Below are 20,939 nucleotides of genomic sequence, written 5' to 3'. Positions count from 1 at the left end.
AGGGTTCTGCCATTTACTGTATATTTCCTATCTGTATGACACCTTCCAAAATGCATTACCTCACATTTGTCTGGATTAAACTCCATCTGCCATCTCTCCGCCCAAGTCTCCAACCGATCTATATCCTACTGTATCCTCTGATGGTCCTCATCACTATCTGCAAATCCTCCAACCTATGTGTCGCCCGCAAACTTACTAATCAAACCAGTTACATTTTCCTCCAAATCATTTGTGCATATTACAAACAGCAAAGATCCCAGCACTGATCCCTGAGGAATGCCACTTGTCACAGCCCTCCATTCAGAAATGCATTCTTCCACTGATACCCTCTGTCTTCTTTGACCAAGCCAGTTTTGTATCCACCTTGCCAGCTCACCTCTGATCCCATGCAACTTCACCTTGTGCATCAGTCTGCCATGAGGGACCTTGTCAAAGGCCTTACTGAAGTCCATGTAGACAACATCCACTGCCCTACCCTCATCAATCATCTTCGTCACTTCCTCGAAAAACCCGATCAAGTTCGTGAGACATGAACTCCCCTTCACAAAACCATGTTGACTCTCACTAATACGTCCACTTATTTCCAAGTGGGAATAAATCCTGTCTCGAAGAATCCTCTCCAATAATTTCCCTATTGCTGATGTATGGCTCACCGGCCTGTAATTACCTGGATTATTCTTGCTACCCTTCTTAAACAAAGGAACAACATTGGCTATTCTCCAATTCTCTGGGACCTCCCCGTAGCCAGTGAGGATACAAATATTTCTCTCAAGGCCCCAGCAATTTCCTCCCTTGCCTCCCTCAGTATTCTGGGGTATATCCCATCAGGCCCTGGGGACTTGTCTACCTTAATGTTTCTCAAGAACCCCAATACCTCCTCCTTTTTGATCTCAACATGACTCAAACTATCTACACATCCTTTCCCAGACTCATCATCCACCAAGTCCTTTTCTTTGGTGAATACTGACGCAAAGTACTCATTTAATACCTCGCCCATTTCCTCTGGCTCCACGCATAGATTCCCTCCCTTGTCCTTGAGTGGGCCAACCCTCTCCCTGGCTACCCTCTTGCTCTTTATATATGTATAAAAAGCCTTGGGATTTTCCTTAATCCTGCTGGCCAATGCTTTTTCGTGACCCCTTTTAGCCCTCCTTACTCCTTGCTTAAGTTTCTTTCTACTTTCCTTGTATTCCACACTTGCTTCATGTGTTCCCAGCCTCCTAGCTTTGACAAATGTTTCGTTTTTCTCTTTGACGAGGCTCACAATATCTCTCATTATCCAAGGTTCCCAAAACTTGCCATACTTATCCTTCACCCTTACAGGAATGTGCTGGTCCTGAATCCCTATCAACTTACACTTGAAAGCCTCCCACACGCCAGATGTTGATTTGCCCTCAAACATCTGCCCCATCTGGTAGCTATTTATTAGCTACCAGTCATGAACAGATGAGAAAGTCATGAGCCTTAATTGAGTTATAGTTAATCAATGAATCAGTCGTTATAGTAAAAGATTGAGTTTTATTTGCTGTAAGAGTTTAATTGCTGTGTATGTAAAGAATGTGCAATGAGGATAAATGTACTGGCGAGAGAGACCTTCAAGCTCTGATTAGCCTCAACATTTGAAACTGTGTGAATAAGGGATTGTACAGAATCAGATAAAGGGATAGTATGAACCAGTTCTATTGTATTCCTGTCTAAGATAATAAGAGGTGGTGGTGTTAGTAATTGAGGATCCAGTTAAATTAATCTAGTGGTCAAATTGACCAATTGTCATGATACAACAGGCCCAACTCTGACGTGAAGTAATCGTCACTTTGTGGATAAAAGTAGAGGTTCTGAACGTCTTCCTTGCGAGCCAAATACTGAAAACTCCCGAGGCTGAGTTCCAAGGAAATTACTGTCAGAGAAGGAACCAGACTCCCGAGGCTGAATTCCACAAGAATTCCTGTCAAAGAAGGAGCCAGAGAGGGTTACGTTTCTACGGACTGATCACCCGCATGAAGTTGTAAAAGTCAATGTCTTAAAGTTTATTTATTAGTCTATTAGTGCGATGCCCATGGCAGTTTCCCAACTGGGGCGCAGGCCCCGTTATTCTCAGCTAATATTAGCCCTCAACTCCATCGCCTGGCTGTCATTGACACGAGCAATAGAGACAGAAAGGTGCCCAGGCTCAAATGGGAAGTCGAAATGTGTGCCTTTAAATGAACTGTTAGGATCTCTGATGATCAACAATTTAAAAAAGAATTCTAAGCCCAGTGAGTAAATTAAAGATTCACACGACAAAACTTCAAGTTTATGGCGTTTACTCCAACAAACTGGAAGCAACAATGACTAAACACTTTTTTAGAGGGAACATCGCCCTTAAACTGTAAAATTAAACTTTGCCCTTTTACTCTTAACACCATTAAATATCCACTCAATGGATATATTTTACCCTGCCTTGGAATGTTCACACTCTTTCTCCAAAAACCAGTCCAAAGTGATTCTTTACTCCCCAAGGGTTTATTTCCATTGTTTTCCTTTTCCAGTCTGGCAACCTTTAATCCCAGAACTGTCCTTCACAGTGATGGTTCTCCTGGACATTTTCCCACTAACATAAGCAAGGCGAATCTTCCAGCCTTGGTTCAGAATTCTCAGGAATTTGTGACCAACATTCGACATCGGAGCAGAAGTCGGCCATTTGGCCCTTTGAGTCTGCTCCACCATTTATTTACATCATGGCTGATCTGTTTGTGTTGCGTTCTCGTGCTATACCCGATACTTTTGATGCCCTTATCCAACAAGAATTAGTATAAAGGCAAAATTCTGCTGTTGTTGGAATCTGAAACAAAAACAGAAAATGCTGGACAATCTCAGCAAGTCTGACAGCATCTGTAGAGAGAGAATGGAGGCAACATTTTGAGTCAGGATTACTCTTTGTCAGAGGTGAAGACAAGGAAAATCGGACAAAATTGGGAAGCAATCTATTAAACCTCCTCTGAACCACTTTCAATGCATTTGTATCATTTCTTAAAAAGAAGACAAAGCTGCACCGAGTGTTCAAGATGCAGTCTCAGCAACGCCCTGCATAACTGAAGCAGAACATCTTTACTCCGAGGTTCACTTTCTCTCGTAATAAAGGATAACATTCCATTTGTAAGAACTTTGATTTATTTGAACTAAGATTTATGGGGGTTCTCTTGTTTACAATAACCTCCCTAATAGTAAATCACACCAGGTTCCAGTGACTTAACCATGTGGTAAGAAAGAACACTTTAAATGGTGAATTCAGAAAGTTTATTTATCATTAAAAATGTAACAAGTCAGAAAGATAAAAACGGAGTGTCGATTAACAGTTAATAGAGAAAGTTTAACATTAACAATTGAACAGACTTCTCTCCATCCCTCTCAGACCAGGACATGAAGTGACCGCTCCAAAAACATGGATAACTTGTAAAACCAACAGCTCTCAAAACCTCTCTGTAAACATCTCTCCCTCCACCTCTCTCTACCAAATTGCCTTCTCAAGACCACTTTTTTATACTTTAAAAATGCCGAAAGCCCATCTTAGCCAATTCCCATAAATCTTCAATTATAAACTAAAATAGACACGAGTTTTCAGATGATTTGAAAAGAAATGAACTGTCTGCTGAAAGGGTTAACTTTTCTACAGAACCTAAAGGGATGGGGAGTGAGCAGCAAACACTTGGCCCTCAATAATACCACTTTACACAAGTATAAAAATCAAAACAAACTCGATTGTAAACTTCATCTCTTAATTTTTTTGTTATATTCCAGAACCTAATTATTTTCATTTGATCAGTTTTTGTTAGGGATGGACAACTTCTGTTCTTTATAAACTGATTCACTCATTTTGTTTATTCTACATGGGCTCGGAGAATCAGAACCCAGACTTTATCATCCTTATCCTTTTTCTCCCTTTGCCACCACTCCCTCTGTTTTGCGGGAGGGTCGTGGGGATTCCAATCAGAACTAATCATTTTATCAGAAAAGTTAAATACTGCGGATGCTGGAATCTGAAACAACAACAGAAAATGCTGGAAAAGCTCAGCAGGTCTGGCAGCATCTGTGGAGACAGAGTGGAGCCAATGTTTCAAGTATGGATGACCCTTCATAAGAGCTGTTATGAAATGTCTTCCAGACTTGAAACGTTGGCTGTATTCTCTAATAATTTTATCGATAAGTTTCTTGTTCTTAGTTTCCAAACAGCAGGTAAGAGACCTGTCCAGTCCTCACTCGAGCTCTGATTTTTCACTGGCCATGCTTGGGTCAGTTTATAACCATTAGAATCTACTCTGAGGTCTGCTTTTCAGTCCAGTGCTACTTGGAGTATACCGTCACTTCACTGACTATCGGGTCACATGTCCCTCAGTTCTTATCACAAATTTGGGATAAAATAATTTAAACAATGCCTGAGAACGCTTTTTAACTTCTTAACCAACTACCTACCACTGTTTGTTGATTGGTCAGACCCCCTTTTTACAGATTCGGGTATCTCAGCCGCTGAACACCAGCCGGTCCTGGAATAAGTTTAATTCTAACCCATTCTGAGTAAATATTCTCACCAGGTCCTCTGTCGGGGCCCTGCTAAGCAGCTTTAATGGTCCGTGATTGCAGAAACTGAGCAGTCACAGGAATGTGGTCAAGATAGTCCAGTCCCACAATGCCTCACATTCAATCTGCAGTCCTTCAATTATAACAGAATATGTGGCTGTATGTAGCTGCCTCGGCCACAATCAGCGCCAACACTGCCTTCCTGAACTGCTACAATGCCTGAGGTATAAGTACACCCACAGTGCTGTTAGGGAGGGATTTCCAGCTACACATTCCATACTTCCTCTAGACTGTAGGTGGATACCAGATTGATATATTCCATTCACCCACACCCAAGGTGAGTTATTCCAATTTCTTTATTGTCCAGGACAATATATTCACAATATCTTTCAAACAGAAATTAAAGAATATTTTGATGCAGTGCATGGTACTGACCTGGAACTTGCTGCCTACGAGGGTGGAGGAAGTGGAGACAGTAAACAATTACAAAGGAAATTGGATGGGCTTCTGGGGGAGTTTCAAACAGAAATGCTGACTAAATATCTCTGAACTTCCTCACACCCGGTCACTCTGTGATCCTTGTGAAATTTGAAACCAGGTATTCGCAACAAGACTCAAAGAGCATCAGCCCACTGGAGGCAAAGTTGTGAGACCGGCCAGTCCAGCAGAAAGAAACCCTCCGACCCTCCCCATTGACCAACTGTGAGAATGAACAGAATGCAGTCCTGGTGTAATTGAGAGCAGAAACAATAACAGCAGAATCCAACCCCTGTGAACTTGTTGGTGCCTCAGCAGCTGTGATGAAATTCTGAACCCTTTTTATACGCTGAGCAGGTGGACGGTTTCTCCCCAGTGTAACCTCACTGATGTCTCAGCAGGTGGGACAACTGAGTGAATTCCTTCCCACACTGAGAGCAGGTGAATGGCCTCTCCCCATGTGAACTCGCTGGTGTCTCTGCAGGTTTGATGAACGAGCGAAACCCTTCCCACACTGAGAGCAGGTAAACGGCCTCTCCCCAGTGTGAATGCGCTGATGTGTCTGCAGGACGGATGACTGAGCGAAACCCTTCCCACACTGAGAGCAGGTAAACGGCCTCTCCCCAGCGTGAATGCGCTGATGTGTCTGCAGGTGGGATAACTGAGTGAATCCCTTTCCACACTGAGAGCAGGTGAACGGCCTCTCCCCAGTGTGAATTCGCTGGTGTCTCTGCAAAGTGGATGACATGGTGAATCCCTTTCCACACTGAGAGCAGGTGTACGGCCTCTCCCCAGTATGAACGCGCTGATGTGTCTGCAGGTCGGATAACCGAGTGAATCCCTTTCCACACTGAGAGCAGGTGAATGGCCTCTCCCCAGTGTGAATTCGCTGGTGTGTCCACAGGTTGGATAACTGGTTGAACCCCTTCCCACATTGAGAGCAGGTGAATGGCCTCTCCCCAGTGTGAATTCGCTGGTGTCTCTGCAAAGTGGATGACACAGTGAATCCCTTTCCACACTGAGAGCAGGTGAACGGTCTCTCTCCAGTGTGAACTCGCTTGTGTGTCTGCAGGTGGGGGAACCGAATGAATCCCTCCCCACACTCAAAGCAGATGAATGGCCTCTCCCCAGTGTGGTTGCGCCGATGAGCATCCAGCAGAGAGGGGTATCTGTATCTCTTTCCACAGTCTGCACATTTCCATGGTTTCTCCATGGTGCAGGTGTCCTTGCCTCTCCCTTGGGTGGCCAATCAGTTGAAGCCTTGTCCACACACAGAACACGGGTACAGTCTCTCCCCGCTGTGAATGGTGTGATATTTATTCAGGCTGTGTAACTGGTTAAAGCTCTTCAGTCAGTGCACTGGAACACTCTCACTTGAATGTGGAAGTGTGTTGATGCTTTTCCAGTCACACTAATGTTTGAAATCTTTTCAAATCTTCCAGATTCAATGGCCGATGATATTCAGGTCCCAAGGAATATGACTCTGCCAGATCTAGATGTGACGTTTGAGATTTTAGCCTGTGATTCCTCTTTCAATATCCTGCAAAACAAGTTGACACAAGTCATCAGTGTCAGTACAGGATTGAAATTCAGAACAGACAATTCCAGTTTCTATGGAACATTCTTTCTCTCTCAATCCCCAAAAGCTGTGAATCTCCATCCCACACACTCTCCCTCCATTCTCACTCTGCTGTATCTAATATTTACCCTTCCAATTCTCCTGAAGGTGCTGATTGAGGCTGATTGACAGATCCATGCTCACTCCTTCCTGTCCTTAACACAGAGAGCTGAAAATCTCCATGCAGGCTGCCAAACAGGTACATGTCTATCTGACCGGCCGAACAATGTGTGGAATATACAGACTGGATTCACTTCCTTACCATTCAGTTGCTGCAAGTCCCCAATTTCCTCCAGAATGAGAAAAGAAATGGAAAGGGCGAAACATTGATTTCCTCCCAGATGTTGTCCAGAGGCGGAAGTTTCAATCATTGGCCAACTTCCGCATTGTGACGGCACAATATAACCGAGCCTGAATTAGCCAATAGGAATAAGCCCTGTGGTTCCAGTGCGCAGGCCCGGGCGCGCGTCCACGGGAGCCCCGCCCCCACCCATTGTTCCCCTCCCCCCGCACCTCCTCGAGCCAAGGTTTCCAGGCAACCGGCTGGCGGCTCCGGCCAGAGCGAGAAGCCGCGCGGTGATCTCCCCCTCCCCCCTCTCTCTACGGCGGCTGCTGCTCCAAAAAGAAATCGAGAGCGACCGCTGGCGGCAGCCGCACTGCGCCTGCTCCGGACAGCTCGGCTCAGCAGCACTCTCTGCGCCTGCTCCGGACAGCTCAGCTCAGCAGCGCTCTCTGCACCTGCTCCGGACAGCTGGGCTCAGCGCTCTCTGCGCCTGCGCGCTGGGCTGCCAGCTGAGGGAGTGGGGGAGGGGACTTTGCAAAATCTCTTCCCATCATTTTCTTCCAAGTCCCGCAGTTTGATTTGAAACAGAACAGCTTCTGTTTGTAGCTTCAGTAAGAAGTTTAACAACACCAGGTTAAAGTCCAACAGGTTTATTTGGTAGCAAAAGCCACACAAGCTTTCGAGGCTCTGAGCCCCTTCTTCAGGTGAGTGGGAATTCTGTTCACAAACAGAACTTATAAGACACAGACTCAATTTACATGAATAATGGTTGGAATGCGAGTACTTACAACTAATCCAGTCTTTAAGAAACAAAACAATGGGAGTGGAGAGAGCATCAAGACAGGCTAAAAAGATGTGTATTGTCTCCAGACAAGACAGCCAGTGAAACTCTGCAGGTCCACGCAACTGTGGGAGTTACAAATAGTGTGACATAAATTCTGATTCTAGGATCGCATGATAAAGACTCAGGAGGAAAAAAGCAGAAATATTTATGTGAAATAGTGTGACATAAACCCAATATCCCGGTTGAGGCCGTCCTTGTGTGTGCGGAACCTGGCTATCAGTTTCTGCTCCGCGACTCTGCGCTGTCGTGTGTCGCGAAGGCCGCCTTGGAGAACGCTTACCCGAATATCAGAGGCCGAATGCCCGTGACCGCTGAAGTGCTCCCCAACAGGAAGAGAACAGTCTTGCCTGGTGATTGTCGAGCGGTGTTCATTCATCCGTTGTCGCAGCGTCTGCATAGTTTCCCCAATGTACCATGCCTCGGGACATCCTTTCTTGCAGCGTATCAGGTAGACAACGTTGGCCGAGTTGCAAGAGTATGTACCGTGTACCTGGTGGATGGTGTTCTCACGTGAGATGATGGCATCTGTGTCGATGATCCGGCACGTCTTGCAGAGGTTGCTGTGGCAGGGTTGTGTGGTGTCTTGGTCACTGTTCTCCTGAAGGCTGGGTAGTTTGCTGCGGACAATGGTCTGTTTGAGGTTGTGCGGTTGTTTGAAGGCAAGAAGTGGGGGTGTGGGGATGGCCTTGGCGAGATGTTCGTCTTCATCAATGACATGTTGAAGGCTCCGGAGGAGATGCCGTAGCTTCTCCGCTCCGGGGAAGTACTGGACAACGAAGGGTACTCTGTCCACTGTGTCCCGTGTTTGTCTTCTGAGGAACCACACAACCCTGCCACAGCAACCTCTGCAAGACGTGCCGGATCATCGACACAGATGCCATCATCTCACGTGAGAACACCATCCACCAGGTACACGGTACATACTCTTGCAACTCGGCCAACGTTGTCTACCTGATACGCTGCAAGAAAGGATGTCCCGAGGCATGGTACATTGGGGAAACTATGCAGACGCTGCGACAACGGATGAATGAACACCGCTCGACAATCACCAGGCAAGACTGTTCTCTTCCTGTTGGGGAGCACTTCAGCGGTCACGGGCATTCGGCCTCTGATATTCGGGTAAGCGTTCTCCAAGGCGGCCTTCGCGACACACGACAGCGCAGAGTCGCGGAGCAGAAACTGATAGCCAGGTTCCGCACACACAAGGACGGCCTCAACCGGGATATTGGGTTTATGTCACACTATTTCACATAAATATTTCTGCTTTTTTCCTCCTGAGTCTTTATCATGCGATCCTAGAATCAGAATTTATGTCACACTATTTGTAACTCCCACAGTTGCGTGGACCTGCAGAGTTTCACTGGCTGTCTTGTCTGGAGACAATACACATCTTTTTAGCCTGTCTTTATGCTCTCTCCACTCCCATTGTTTTGTTTCTTAAAGACTGGATTAGTTGTAAGTACTCGCATTCCAACCATTATTCATGTAAATTGAGTCTGTGTCTTATAAGTTCTGTTTGTGAACAGAATTCCCACTCACCTGAAGAAGGGGCTCAGAGCCTCGAAAGCTTGTGTGGCTTTTGCTACCAAATAAACCTGTTGGACTTTAACCTGGTGTTGTTAAACTTCTTACTGTGTTTACCCCAGTCCAACGCCGGCATCTCCACATCATTTGTAGCTTCACACAGACTCAAAACTTCACACACAGACTCAAACTTCACACACAGACTCAAACTTCACACACAGACTCAAACTTCACCACAGACTCAAACTTCACACACAGACTCAAACTTCATCCTCTGGACAACATCTGTGAGGAAAACACTTTCTTTCTCCCCCTGGGAAATACAGAGACAGAGAAATTCTCTGGAACTGGAATTAGAGCTAAATATATTGAGGGGGAAATGTTTGTGATTTTGTGGAACCTGTTTTTATTGTCTGAGCTTTTTAAAGTGTAATTTATCTTGTCTATTCAAATACTGTTTCTTAATGCATGATCAGTGATGTTAATTTTAGATTAATTTTTAAAGTAAATTTTTTTTTAAATGAAACATTGTCTTTCAGTTTATTCCATTGGGATTTGTGGGAATTTGTTTATTATAAGGTAACTTCCAAAAGGCCTTTGACAAGGTGCCTCACGGGAGACTGCTGAGTAAAATAAGGGCCCATGGTATTCGAGGCAAGGTACTAACATGGATTGACGATTGGCTGTCAGACAGAAGGCAGAGAGTTGGGATAAAAGGTTCTTTCTCAGAATGGCAACCGGTGACAAGTGGTGTCCCGCAGGGTTCAGTGTTGGGGCCACAGCTGTTCTCTTTATATATTAACGATCTAGATGACGGGACTGGGAGCATTCTGGCCAAGTTTGCCGATGATACAAAGATAGGTGGAGGGGCAGGTAGTATTGAGGAGGTGGGGAGGCTGCAGAAAGATTTAGACAGTTTAGGAGAGTGGTCCAAGAAGTGGCTGATGAAATTCAACGTGGGCAAGTGCGAGGTCGTACACTTTGGAAAAAAGAATAGAGGCATGGACTATTTTCTAAACGGTGACAAAATTCATAATGCTAAAGTGCAAAGGGACTTGGGAGTCCTAGTCCAGGATTCTCTAAAGGTAAACTTGCAGGTTGAGTCCGTAATTAGGAAAGCAAATGTAATGTTGTCATTTATCTCAAGAGGCTTGGAATACAAAAGCAGGGATGTACTTCTGAGGCTTTATAAAGCACTGGTTAGGCCCCATTTGGAGTACTGTGAGCAATTTTGGGCCCCACACCTCAGGAAGGACATACTGGCACTGGAGCGGGTCCAGCGGAGATTCACACGGATGATCCCAGGAATGGTAGGCCTGACATACGATGAACGTCTGAGGATCGTGGGATTATATTCATTGGAGTTTAGGAGGTTGAGGGGAGATCTGATAGAAACTTACAAGATAATGAACGGCTTAGATAGGATGGACGTAGGGAAGTTGTTTCCATTAACAGGGGAGACTAGGACGCGGGGGCACAGCCTTAGAATAAAAGGGAGTCACTTTAGAACAGAGATGAGGAGAAATTTCTTCAGCCAGAGAGTGGTGGGTCTGTGGAATTCATTGCCACAGAGGGCTGTGGAGGCCGAGACGTTGAGCGTCTTCAAGACAGAAATTGATAAATTCTTGATTTCTCGAGGAATTAAGGGCTATGGGGAGAGAGCGGGTAAATGGAGTTGAAATCAACCATGATTGAATGGTGGAGTGGACTCGATGGGCCGAATGGCCTTACTTCCGCTCCTATGTCTTATGGTCTTATGAGGATCATAACAACATTGATATGTCTGGTGTTGTTATATGGTGCATATGATGTAGAGATGCCGGTGTTGGACTGGGGTGGGCACAGTAAGAAGTCTCACAACACCTGGTTAAAATCCAACGGGTTTATTTGGAATCACGAGCTTTCAGAGCGCTGCTCCTTCTCACCTGATGAAGGGGCAGCACTCTGAAAGCTTGTGATTCCAAATAAACCTGTTGGACTTTAACCTGGTGTTGTGATACTTCTTACTATATGGTGCATAATAGGTATGTTATTTATGGATTTGTATTACAGTTGATTTTGTTTAATTCCAGAATAGTATTGTAACTACACTGTATATTTTCCAGTCAAAGAGTCATCAGAGCACAAGATAAATCAATTCAGCAACTTGAGTCCATGCCAAGTCTCTGTCGGGGAATCCACTCAGTGCCATTTTTCCTCGATATCCCTGTTCCCCAGTACGTTTCATTCCTTCAAGTGCCCGACCAATTTTATTTTGAAATCACTGGTCGTCTCCACTTCCACCACTCTCATCGTCAGTGAGTTCCAGAACATGATTGCTTGCTCCCTAAGTCAAGTTCTTCCGCACCCATCTGTATCTCTAATCATGTAATAGAGTGCTGAATATTGCATACATTTTTACTTCACTAAATATGCAAATTTTTGATATGCTTAGACACAAGCCTGTGTGAAGATTTCAGGAATATGTGTCCTGTACATGAAACAGTCAGCACGGATCTGTCGATTAGGATGAATCAGCACCCTCAGGACAATGTCTATTTCAGGTCCAGCAAAGTGAGAATGGAGGGAGAGTGTTTGGGATGGAGATTTACAAATTTTCAAGAATGAGAGGAAAGAATGTTCCACAGAAACTAGAATTGTCTGTTCTGAGTTTTTATCCTGGACTGGCAGCAATGATTTTTGTGAATTTCTTTCACAGGCTATTAGAAGGGGAGAATTTACGGACACAAATCTCAACAAACATGACGTTAGGATCTGACAGAGTCACCCGATTATCAGGATCTGAATACCATCGGCATTTGAAACTAGAATGGAAAATGTTTGTCTGTTCCTTCAAACTGTTTAAACATCAGTGTGACTGGAAAATCACTGAGACACATTCACTCGAGTGAGAGTATTCCAGTGAACTGACTGTGGAAAGAGCTTTAACCAGTTACACAGCCTGGAAAAGATCGAAGGATTCACAGTGAGGAGAGACCATGTATGTGTTAACTGTGGGGTCAAATCTTCATCTGAACCTGGAGATGTACAAAGACACTCAGACCATAGAAATGTAGGGACTGTGGGAAAGGATTCAATTGTCCCTCGAAGCTGGAAACCCTTCGATGCAGCCACACTGTGGAGATACCGTTCACCCGCTCTGAGTTTGGAAGGGGATTTCGTGATTCATCCACCCTGAGGAATCACCAGCGACTTCACATCAGGGAGAGGCCATTCACCTGCTCTGAGTGTGGGAAGAAATTCAGCGATTCGTCTGCCCTGCTGACACACCAGCGGGTTCACAATGGGGAGAGACCATTCACCTGTTGTGTGTGTGTGGAAAGGGATTCACTCAGTCATCTACCCTGCAGAACCACCAGCGATTTCACACGGGTGAGGGACTGTTCCCCTGCTCAGAGCGTGGGCAGGGATTCACTCACTCATCCCTCCCGCTGACAAACCAACGCATTCACACTGGGCCGAGGCCATTCATCTGCTCCGAGTGTGGGAAGGGATTCACTCAATTATCTAGTCTGCTGAGACACAAACGATTACACACTGGGGAAAGGCCATTCATCTGATGTGTGTGTGGGAAGTGACTCAGTCAATGATCCAGTCTGCCGGAATACTGAGGCACCTCCCCCAATAAGAATCCTGTTAAATGCTCTGACTGTGGGAGCTGCTTTAAAACCTGAGCCTACCTGAGGGTCGACCAGCGCATTCACACTGAGGAGCCCCCGTTCAGGCGCTCTCACTGTGCAAAGAGGTTTAGAACATCATCTGACCTACTGAAACATCAGGGAATTCACACTGGGGAGAGACCCTGATAATTCCCACTCACTTTCAGCGATTTCTCATAAAACCTACCAGATTGGAAGCTTCTGCCTGAAATTTTATTTTCCCTTAGTTTCCAAACTGAGACCATTCACCTGCTCAGTGTGTGGGAAAGGATTCACTTGTTCACCCAAGCTGCTGAGGCACCGTGGCAGTCACACCGATTAGTGATCTTTCGGATGCTCTGACTGTGGCTGTTAATTATATCAATAGAGGTGAAGTTTATTCAGATGGAGGGCACTGATTAGATAGTTATAATGAGCGGGTAAAAAGTGGGACTCACTAATATAACTTGGAGTCAGAGTTGAACCTGTAATGTTTGATTCTGTGAACAAATCTAGACCAAATAAAGATTGACTCCACCCCAAGGCTGTCAGGATTATAACATGGTAACAGAAAATGCTTGTCTACTGGTGAAGGTTGGAAACTAAAAGAAAGTATATTTCAGACGGAAGCTTCCAATCCCAGCAGCTTTTGTGAGAAATGACTGAAAGGCAGTGGGAATTGTCAGGGTCTGATTACCTGCTGATGCTCTCGGAGTCTGAACCATACAACCAGTGGAAGAATGAAGTGGCGATGTGGACACGGGTTACATCCCGATCAAGGAGGAAACAAGATCTGGCCTTGGCATTGTCACTTCCTAACACAAGGAAAATCAGCAACAAAGCATTTTCTGATCAGCCAAACTGCAAGTTGATAACTGCACTGGCACGGATGATTCATGTAAAGAATTCACTTCAGGTGGTTGGAGGGTAGAATCCCTGTCAATTGGTCGATGGGAGAAATCCCTAATTCCCCTCTGTGCTGGGCGATCACCCTCCTGCTTTAAAGGGATACAATTAGTTCCATTTTCAGTCATCAATTATCTGATTGTTCCATGAAAAGAATTGCTTGAAGCAACAAATTATTGGAGATACCAGAAGAGGGTTTCTTCATGTGTAACGTTTGTACTGAAGGAGAAAAAACATCTTTCTCTTCGATTTGTTTTGAAACACTGTTTGTGTGAATCTTTGCGATCCCAGTCAGGACTGTTAACATTTGCAGAGAAATTCGAACACCCAGTGATTAACTGAAAGAATTACATCACAAGATTCCACATTGTTAAACAAAAACAAACTTTACTGTATGTTTAAATAAAATTTAAAAAGACAACACTACAAATTGAATACGACACTCAATAAAGATTTATGATATAAACCTAGTTCTATTTTTTTACCTCACCCCAAGAGTTTCATTATACTTAACAATATCTTGAAGTTTCATTCACTTCTGTTCCTAGGACCATCCCAAAGGTATGTCAAAGCTCTCCACAATTCACTTTAATTCTCCCCAGTACTCCAGATATTCTCCAAGCTCCAAGAGTTTATGGGAGTCCATCCATTATCCTTTCACTAAACAAGCCTCCAATTTTCCTTTAAGCTCTCAAACTGTGGACTCCTCAGTCCAAACATGGGCTTCACTGCATTCTTGCTGAGGGATTTAAATGTTCAAAACACCCCTGGTTTCTAATGGTCCTCTAGGCTTCTCGTTCCACAGCTGGTTCACAGCTCCTGGTCCCACAACTGGTGTCTTCCAAGCTAACTGCAGACTGTCTGCTGGAACCAGGTCATTGATTGGAAAGGACTCAAAAGGTTACGGGGAAAAGGCAGGAGAATGGGATTGAGATTTATCAGCCATGTTCGAATGGCACAGCAGATTCGATGGGCCGAATAGCCTAATTCTGCTCCTATATCTTATGGTCTAATTCTAACCAAGGCTCCACCCTGAATCACATATCCCCATGGTAACAGAGACCAGGTGGAATATCTAACAGATATTCAGCTTCAAAACTAAACCTTTTTCCTGAGGTCTTCATGAAGAATTCACCAAACAAAAACAGTACAATAATTGTCAGACCCAATGTCTCCAGCTAAAAGATCCAGCTGACCTTTTACAGTTCTTACCTCTCGGGTTTTGACTTCTTAAACCAACATGGGCCATGCTTTGTGACTGCGAATTCCCTGAGGGTGTTTTTGTCAGATTCTCAATCCAGGTTTTCCATTTTTTAAAAGCAATTCTTGCAACTAATTCATATTTCTAAAACATAGGAATTATAAAATTCGATTTTTGTAACAAAAACAGGAAGAAATGAAAATGTATCACCTTCATAATATCCCATTTAGAATATTACAATCTACAACATGCTGTATATCTTAACAACAGCCATGATCTTATTGAATGGTGGAGCAGGCTCGAAGGGCCAAATGGCCAACTCCTGTTCCTAAGTCCACTGTTTTCCTGTGTTGATCTATCTTATAACCTGCAATAGACATAATAATCCCTCCATTGTCCACTTCACATTCACAAGTCCAGCTTGGTAACAGCACACTGCTGGGTTCCATGTCCAGGAATTCAGTCCACTGAAGATGGAAATTACTGCTTGCAGTCTTTTCTGAAACGTTTCTTCTTCCGATAATTATAGTCCAAAGTTCCTCCTGCAAAAGGAGAGTCTTCATTGCTGTTCATTTGTGAATTTTCAAGTTCTATTTTGAAAACAGTCTGTACAGAGTTCACATTTTGAAATTTATTTTTTTCCATGTTTGTAGTTCCCCCATTGTTTAAATCCAGAGACAAAATTCCAGTCAATTCCACATTGAAACTGTCTTCTTCTTGCTCAGTTATAGCTGATTCCTTTATTGTCCAGGACAATATATTCACAATATCTTTAAAACAGAAATTAAACATTCCCATTTGAGAGTCATGAAGTGAGTAACCTGCCACAAAACTCCCAACCTCTGATCTGCTCCTGTAACCACAGTATTTAAATGACTGGTCAATGGTAACCCCAAAGTTATTGCTGGTGGGACATTCACTGATGGTAATGCCATTGAATATCATGGGAAGATGGTTAGATTTTCTTGCTGGAAATAGATATTTCCTGATAATTATGTGGTATCAGTATGAATTGACAACCTGAATGTTGTCCTGGTCCAGCGCTGCATGCGGGCAGCTTCAGTGTTCAGAGTTGTGAATGGTAATATACACTGCAATCATCAGTGAACAACCCTGTTTCCAACCCTACGGTGGGGAGACGGTAATTAATGAAGCAGCTGAAAATGATTAGGCCCAGGAGACATGAGGAACAACAAAATATATTTATATAGCGCCTTAAAGTAATAAAACGTCCAAGGAGCATTGTAAAATAAAGTATGACATTGAGCCACAAAGAAGATATTAGGTTAGATGACCAAATGTTTGGTCAAAGTGGTCGATTTTAAGGGGTGTGTTAAAGGAGTAAAGCGAGGTGGAGAGTTGGAGACGTGTAGGGATGGTATTCCAGAGGTTGGAGCCCAAGCAACTGAAGGTAGAGCTTGCTGGTGAAGCAAGGTCAGGGACAAACTAAAGACCAGAATTAGAGCCGTGTAATATATTGAGGGTTGTGGGGCTTAGAGGAGATCATAGATATTGGGACAGGCAAGGTCATGGAGTGATTTGAAACCAAGGATGAGAATTTTAATATTAAGTTGTTGCTTTACTGGGTGGATCATCGTGCACAAGGGTGATAGTGGAATAACACTTAATGTGAGTTTAAACATGGCCAGCAGAGTTTTAGATGAACCCTGCAGTGACCCTTGCAGTGATGACTGACCTCCAACAGCCACAGCCATCCTCGTCTGTACCTGGTATATCCCCAACCGGTGGAGAGTTCCCCCCCGAATCCCACCGATTCCAACCCTGTGTAGGTCCCTTTCTGCCAAACTCAGTCAAATGATGTCTTGATTGATTTTCTTTGGTTTTTTTTGTTTAAAGAAAACAACATTTTCTTTGTTCTTCGTTCTGTCTGGAACATCCCAAATGCCCATCCAATTTCCTTTTTAATTGTTTATTGTCTCCACTTCCTCCACCCTCGTAGGCAGCGAGTTTCAGGTCATTACCATTCGCTGCATCAGAATATTCTTCCTCACTACCCCGCCCCCCCACTACCCCCCCCTCCCCCCCTTGCATCTCTGACCCAAAACAAGAAATCTGTGTCCCCCCTCGTCCTTGTCCCATCAGCTAATGGGAACAGCTTTTCTTTGTCCACCTTATCTAAACCTGTCAGAATCTTGTCCACCTCTATCAAATCTCCCCTCAACCTCCTTTGCTCCAAGGAGAACAACCCCAGCCTGACATTGACAATAAAGAACAAACTAACAGACTAACAGAACAAACTGCCATGATTCACAAGGTATAAATCAGGAGAACGGTGGAATATTCCCTACCTGGATGAGTGTATCTGCAACAATTTTGTCGATCCTATCCAGGACAAAGTAGCTCGCCTGATCAGCATCTCAAATAGCACCTTAAACATTCACTCTCCACCATTAGCCCACAATGGTGGCAGTGTATCCCACATATTAGATGCACTGCAAGAAATCACCAAGGCTGTTTTCACAGCATGTTCCAAACCCTAACTTCTACCACTTGAAAAACAAGTGCAGCCAGCGTATGGGAATGCCACCATCTGCAAATTGTACTCCACATCACATACCATTCTGACTTGAAAATCAATCACCGTTCCTTCTCTGTCACTGCATCAAATTCCTGGAACTCCCTAACAGCGTTGTGGGTATACCTACACCAGATGGATTGCAGCGATTCAAGAAAGTGGCTCACTTTCTTCACAAGGGCAATTAGTGATGCACAACGAATGTTGGCCTTGCAGCCACATTCACATCCCCTGAAAGAATAAAAAAAAATCCTCATCCCTGGTATCATTCTCAGTCATGAGGACTGTAATTATCAATGAACAGCTCCGCTTTCGACTTTATGATGGGGGAGGGTCATTGGTGGAGCAACTGAGGATGGATGGGCCTCGGACACTACCCTGGGGCTGAGATGATTGGCCTCCAACAACCGCGATCATCCTCCTCTGTGCGGGATGTGGCTCTCGCCGGTGGAGAGTTTCCCCCTGATTCCCATTGACTTCAATGTCAAGAGGGTTGCTTGATGCCACGCACAGTCAAATGCTGCCTTGATGTCAATGGCAATCACTCCAACATCACCCAGTTCAACTCTTTTGTCCATGTTTGGACAAAGGCTGTAAATGAGGCAGGAGGTGAGTGGTCCTCGGTGGAACCCAAATTGAGCATCAGTGAGCAGGTTATTGCTGTATAAATGCTGCTCGATCGCACCGTTGGCAACAACATCTTCCATCATTTTGCTGATGATCGAGACGAGAGACATTGGATGGCAGTTGGCCAGTTTGGATTTTTCCTTATCCATTGCCTTCAGCTGCTTATTGATATCCCTTGAAGTGAATCGAATTGGCTGAAGATGGGCATCTGTGATACTAGGGACCTCAGGATGGATAATCCATATGGAGAGATTAGAGAAGCTGGAATTGCACTCTATAGAGCAGGAAAGGTTAAGGAAAGATTGAACAGTAATATTCAAACTTTTGAGAGGTTTTGATAAAATGCATGTCTGTCTCCACTGGTTTTTAACCAAAAGACATCGGGTGGAATTTCATGAAAAAAATTCGAAGTGCTGAATGAGTGAGAAAAGTTTCAAACTCGTTTCTTGGGCAAATTTAAAAAAAGCAATCTTGTGGCACTTAGTCAAAAACAGTCACAATATAATACTCACTGCAGGAGGAAGGGGAGGAACCTAAACTTGCTGGGGAAGCCAGCTGCTGATCTGGAGGGGTGTCATTGTGCATGCGCTCCATCCTCCCAGTTTCCATCTTCAGTGGACATCCCCCCCTCCCCACAGAAATCGCCCCGTCAATCTCCTCATCTGTAGCGTTTCCCCCAAATCACCAACCCCTCCCCCCAGTCAGCATCCCTGCAGAGTTCCCCCTCTCGCCCCCTCCCCGATCGCCACCCCTGCAGAGTTTCCCCGATCACCAGCTCCCTCCCCCATCAGGACTCCTGCAGAGCTCCCCCGAGCCCCCTCCTCAATCACCACCCCTGCAGAATTTCCCAATCACCACTCCCTCCCCTAGTCAGCTTCACCATCCCACGGAGTGACCCAGGGGTCCATTGGCGCCTCGAGGGAGGAGGGCGGGGCCTGGGAACGGTGCCAGGGCCTTCCACCCGGGGGATTCCGGCCGATGGGATGCAGGGCTTTCCGACTCCCCCATTCCTGACACCGGTGCATCTCAAGAGCAGCAGGGCGAACAGCAAGGCAAGGATACATCCATATCACCAGGAAGACGGCTGGACCCCTCTAGGTCCCAGCTCTCCAGCAGACGCCTGCCAGGGGCATCACAGGCAAATGGGTGCGGAGTGCAGCTGGCTGCCTCCAGTTCTGATGTGCATCCTGGGGGGACGTGTTGATGTGGCGCTGGACCACGGGAGATGGAGATGTTGTGGGGTCGCCAAGAGGGCACGGGTGAAAGTCTATATGAGAAAGGTTTAGGGAATTGGGCTCGGTTGACGATTACATCCACCTGTTTTATAGCACTGTTAACTATCGGCCCTTCGTGTTATTGCATTGTTAGTTTCACCAATAAATGTCCAAAGATGTGCAGGTTAGGTTGATTGGCAATACTAAATTGATCCTAGTGTCAGGGGGATTGGCAGGGTAAATGTGAGTTTACGGGAGTAGGGCCTGGGTGGGATTGTGGTCGGAACAGGCTCGATGGGCTGAATGGCCTCCTTCTGTACTGGAGGGATTCTATTCTATTCTCTATAAAATTACAGCACAGAAACAAGCCCTTTGGCCCTCCAAGCCTGTAGCAACCATGCTGCCCGTCTGAACTAAAACCCCCTACCTTTCCAGGGACCATATCCCTCTATTCCTATGCTATTCATATATTTGTCAAGACACATCTTAAAGTCACTATCGTATCTGCTTCCACTACCTTCCCCGGCAACGAGTTCCAGGCACCCACCACCCTCTGTGTAAAAAACCTGCCTCGTACATCTCCTTTAAACCTTGCCACTCACACCTTAAACCTATGCCCCTGGGAATTGACTCTTCCACCCTGGGAAAAAAGCTTCTGATTATCCACTCTGTCCATGCCCCTCATAATCTTGTAGACTTCTATCAGGTTGCCCTCCTCAACCTCCGTTGTTCCAGTGAGAACAAACCAAGTTTCTCCAACTTCTCCTCATAGCTAATGCCCTCCACACCAGGCAACATCCTGATAAATATTTTCCATACCCTCTCCAAAGTCTCCACATCCTTCTGGTAGTGTGGTGACCAGAATTGAACACTAGATTCCAAGTGCGGTCTATAAAGCTGCAACATGACTTACCAATTTTTAAACTCAATGCCCCGGCCGATGAAGGCAAGCATGCCATATGCCTTCTTGATTATCTTCTCCACCTGCATTGCCACTTTCAATGACCTGTGTACCTGTACACCGAGATCCCTCTGCCTATCAATACTCTGAAGGGTTCTGCCATTTACTGTATATTTCCCATCTGTATTAGACCTTCCAAAATGCATTACCTCACATTTGTCCAGACTAAACTTCATCTGCCATCTCTCCGCCCAAGTCTCCAACTGCCCTATATCCTGCTGTATCCTCTGCCAGTCCCCATCGCTATCCACAATTCCACCAACCTTTGTGTCGTCCACAAACTTACCAATCAAACCAGTTACATTTTCCTCCAAATCATTTATATATATTACAAACATCAAAAGTCCCAGCACTGATCCCTGAGGAATGTCACTTGTCACAGCCCTCCATTCAGAAATGTACCTTTGCACTGCCAACCTCTGTTTTCTTCTGACTAAATAGCTCGAAACTTCCTAACACCCTGTCACTCTGTGATCCTTGTGACATTTGAAACCAGGTATTCACAAAAAGACTCAAAGAGCATCAGCCCACTGGAGGCTGAGACCAGCCAGTCCAG

At 45.0% G+C, this 20,939-nt stretch overlaps 2 protein-coding genes across 2 annotated transcripts in view; both read right to left on the bottom strand.

The window, feature by feature from the left end:
- The window catches only part of LOC144485203 (uncharacterized), a 247,144-nt gene that overhangs the window by 93,747 nt on the left and 132,458 nt on the right, over positions 1–20,939 (bottom strand). The gene's annotated exons all lie outside the window — the stretch shown is intronic.
- The window catches only part of LOC144485224 (uncharacterized), a 78,817-nt gene that overhangs the window by 12,346 nt on the left and 45,532 nt on the right, over positions 1–20,939 (bottom strand). The gene's annotated exons all lie outside the window — the stretch shown is intronic.

The sequence above is a fragment of the Mustelus asterias genome, unplaced genomic scaffold, assembly GCF_964213995.1.
Source record: "Mustelus asterias unplaced genomic scaffold, sMusAst1.hap1.1 HAP1_SCAFFOLD_171, whole genome shotgun sequence".
In the NCBI taxonomy this organism is placed as follows: Eukaryota; Metazoa; Chordata; class Chondrichthyes; order Carcharhiniformes; family Triakidae; genus Mustelus; species Mustelus asterias.
Note: the sequence above shows the minus strand (reverse complement) of the source record. Positions and strands in the feature narration are given on the sequence as shown.